We start from the raw sequence: 4,351 nt of genomic DNA on the forward strand, positions 1-4,351 counted from the left end.
CTGTGCACGCCGGAAAAACACCAGCCACGTTTAGTGACACTTGCCCGACTCTGGATCACTCAGTGACGGGGGACAGTTGGGCTGCTAGGATAAGAATTTGGGATTCCAGTAGGGAGTCCAGAGGTCTGTGTTGCTGAGGGTCAAGACTCGCAGTACAATAGGGAGAGTCGACGCGTGTTAACCTTGGACTCCCCTGGGTCGGCAACCCCCCCTCCATCCCTTTCAGCTTTCAATCAGTGAAGTTTTGTGTCATTTAACTATTGCCGGCCATTTTCTATAATCTAAGAATCTCAGTGATGTTTGTTTTTGTTTTTCAGCCTGAACATCTGCTCCAGACTTCCATTTCCTTTTCTAACAGCGTCATAGGTCATAACAGTGTTTACTAATAGTTTCTCAAGTTCCTCTTATTCATCAGCAACCATGTAGCCTCATAACCACTTTATAAATAACATATGACCAAGGTTTTTATCTGCCTTATCTCATTTGCATGATATTTATGTTGAGCTTTTTCCCTAGAAATCACTTCTTAGAAATTAAGCATTTCAGTTTGGAATTTCTTCCACCCACTGACATACGTATTTTTAAGGCTGGCCTTGGTCCTTTTATCAGATGTGTCACAAGTCGTGGTAGGATACATACATCTTTCCTGAGCTGGTTTTGAAAAGCAAGGTGAGAGTAATCCTAGCAGTGATGCAAACTTTGTTTACCAGAGCATCAGCCCCATGGGAAAAAAACCCTTCCCATACAAGCGATGGTGAATAGGGCGCTTGGTTCATTGTTATGGTGATAGCTCGTGTTAAGGATCTTCACAGGTGGGCCGTCTTTGGAATGTGCAGGAAGACTCCAGCTGGGTAGCACTCCACAGTGAGCATCTATGCAAGGATTGTGGACAGAAGCAGACTGTCTGGGCTGTCTCCCCCTCTCCTCAAGGAGGTCTGAAACGTTTAAAGGACAGTGCCAAATGTTGGCCCCTTCCCTTTTGGGGCTGGGAATGGGATGCTTCACTGGATTGTGCATCCTTTTGCCGGTCTTCTTGGGGGAGCAGGATGATGGTCCACCAGCTGGGGAGACATAAACACGATCTCCACAGCCACCGCGGTTAGAGCCGGAGGGGCCTGGTCCTGACACTAATTACACGGTACACGGGCCCAGCTGGGACGAGTGTGGCCCAGGCTCCAGGGCAACTCCCAGGTCTTCTTTACCACTTACTCCAGACGCCTGTCGGGACCCCAGAGATAACCAGGCCCAGTCCCCCTGTCTCCGTGTCACTAATTACTGGCTCTTTAGGATCTTGGCTCTGTGTGAACCAGACCTCTAAGTGTTGTTTACCAACCAAACAGCTTTATCTATGTAGAACAGTCTCATCTCTTTCTACCTCGATTTATAGCCTAGTAAGCAGGAGCTATGTAAGCCCCTGCGAGAGCCTTAAACTGCCAGCAGGAGGGACCTACGTCCACGTCTTTAGAGACCCGGTGCCTAGTGCCGTGCCTGGGACCGAGAAGATAGGCAATGTTTGCCGAGTAGATAAAGTGAGATGTGATTGTAGGGGGCGCTCCGCGTCTTTAAAGTCACTGCACAGCCCTGCGGGGTGAGAGCAAAAGCTGTCTTCCCGAAGCATGGGCAGCTGCACAGGTACCACATCAGAGCCTTGGCACCATGTTGAAGGGGTGAGTGACACCTGGGGGGCTAGCCACCCACCCTGCCTGCCTCTTGCCCGAGAGCTGTAGAAAGCAGTCAGCACAATCAAGTATCGACGTTACATGAGAAAAAAATCCAACACGTATTTCTTCACTGAGACTCAGAGTCAGGCCTTCTGAGACAGGAAAAATGCCTATGGAAATGGTTTCAGACCGCCATTTCCTCCTCTCCTTCTGTCTCAGTTTCCACTTCCTCCTGAAGTCTACCGGAGATGGGAGGGTTGGTCAGCCCCTGCACTGGCCTTGCTCCTCCCTCGGGGCATCGATCTGTCCCTAGAATGATTTGTCTTTCATTTTTATACCAAAGTATAGAATCACGCTTGCACCAAAGTATAGATTTTAAGGCATTTAACCCGGAAAAGCCTCTCCTAGGAAGAAGGGTTTACTCACCTCCCTCTGTGAAGTCACAGAGACTGGGTGAGTTATTGGAACTGATACTAATGTGCACAGATTCCTTTAAAAACTCTGTTTTAATCTACTAGGTACTGTTGCCTGTTTCTTCTAACCTGCAGCTGAGCTGCTCAGCTGCTGGAGATGCAAGACTGTTAGACATGTCTATGGCCGTGCCACCCTGAACGAGCCGGATCCTGTCTGATCTCGGAAGCTAAGCAGGGTCGAGACTGGTTAGTACTTGGATGGGAGACCACCTAGGAAGACCAGGTGCTGTAGGCGTAAATAACAAAAAAAAACCTAAGGAATCTTAAGCTGACAAGGTCCTTGTAATCTGTGAGGTCAACCAAGGGTTGCCTCACAAAAAAAAAAAAAAGACTGTTAGACATACAGCAACTGAGGAATGAAGGGAGACGGTGACAAGGGCCTTCACTCCACTCGCAGTCAGTGGGGTGCTACAGTGGTTAACAGGTTGGCCTCAGAGGCCAGAGTTCAAATTATGGCTCAACCATGGCATAGCCCTGCAACGTGAGACAGGTCACTTAATCCTGATTTCCTTTGTCTCAAAAGTTGGAATAATGGTAATACCTACCTCCTCGGGTAGCTGTACATATTAAATGAGATAATGACATAAAGCACTTAGTACACAGTATGCACTCGGTAACTCCTGAGTATTTTTGTTACAGAGAGAGCTCTGAAATTTCTTGCCCCATAAAGAATAGGCTAGAACTTGCCCCTAACTCTTAACTCATCTACTTCTTTCCATCCAGTTCTTTGTTATGGCCCAGCTGAGGTAAAAAATATCCTAATATCTCATGTTCCGTGATTTTATACTTATTAAAATACTTTCCTATTCATTATCTCAGTGCCTCAAATGACATTCTTAATCAATATTTATTTTTACTTTTCACAGCTATCTCAGGCTGCAGATGGGATAGATAATGATAGTGACATCTGATAAAGGAAGGGAATTTGCCACAGGCTCGCAGTTGGGGCTGGGCTGCATTAGTGTGCTAGGGCTGCCATGTTGAAGTGCCTCCAAGTGGGGGCCTTAAAATAACAGCAACGTATTGTCTCACAGGTCTGAGGCTGGAAGCCCAAGATCAAGGAGTCACCGGGTCTCTTCCGAGGGCTTTGAGGGAGAGAATCCATTCCACGCCTCTCTCCTGGCTTCTGGTGGTTTGCTGGTAATCTTCAGCGTTCTCAAATTCTTGAAACATCACCCCAATCTCTGCTTTCTTCTTCGCATGGCATCCTCTCTCTGTGCACATCTGTCTTTGTGTCCAAATTACCCCCTTTTATAAGGACACCAGACATATTGCAGTAAGGCCCACCATAATGACCTCGTTCGACTCCAGCATCTGGAAAGACCTTATTTTCAAATAAGATCACATGCTAAGAAGGTATGAGAGGTTAGGACTTCAACAAGTAAATCTGGGGAACACAATTCAATGCATAATGTGGGGCTCACATACAAGTCATTTAACCAGACACCCAATATCCCAGCGTGTTCAGTCTCCAGAATCAGCTATTGCTTTTCTTTCTTTTCTTTTTCTTTTTTTAAAATTAATTAATTTATTTTTTATGGTGGCATTGGTTAACAAAATCCGTTGTTTCGGGTGTACGTTTTAACAGTAAGGCATATATATATATATTTACCTTGTGCGTTGACCTCCCATAGTTAGGTATCTTTCTGTCACCACATATTTGTTTCCTTTCCCCCCATCTACCTCCCCCTCTCTCCCCTCCCCTCTGGTAACTACTAGTCTATTGTCCATGTCCACCAGTCTCTGTTTGTTTGTCCTGTTCATTTGTCGCTTTTCTTTATTTTTAATTTTTTTAATAGTGTAAACTTGAGGAACAGAGGCGCCTGGAAAAAAAAAAAAACATGAATACAGAAAAATATAAAAAGAAAGTAAGGGGAAACTGTTGGGTTTTCTTCTCTTGTGCTTTGGAAGGGTTGGCTTCTTTATTTCTATAGTAGGGCTGCGTCCTCAGCAGTTTCATAGAATATCATATCGCTCTCTCCCACAGGGTGGTAAGCAGCTGGCAGAGATAAGTGTGGTAAGAGGCAGCAAAAAAATCTATCAAAAGATAGAGAGAAATGGATATACTAGACCACCTCCCCTTCCCCAATGCTTAATTCTTGCAGACACATTCGCGTCTCTCCTATTTGAAGGACAGAATCCAAACTAATGACCTATATCAGGATTTGGCAAACTATCGCTACCCCCAGTATTTTCTTTCTTTTTTTAACTTTTTCT

General features: G+C 45.4%; 1 pseudogene; it reads left to right on the plus strand.

Annotated features, from left to right (window-relative positions):
- The first annotated feature begins 2,250 nt into the window (after positions 1–2,250).
- On the plus strand, positions 2,251–2,369 carry LOC111740376 (annotated as a pseudogene).
- The last annotated feature ends 1,982 nt before the right edge of the window (positions 2,370–4,351 follow it).

The sequence above is a fragment of the Pteropus vampyrus genome, unplaced genomic scaffold (genome assembly GCF_000151845.1).
Source record: "Pteropus vampyrus isolate Shadow unplaced genomic scaffold, Pvam_2.0 Scaffold62, whole genome shotgun sequence".
NCBI classification, from domain to species: Eukaryota; Metazoa; Chordata; class Mammalia; order Chiroptera; family Pteropodidae; genus Pteropus; species Pteropus vampyrus.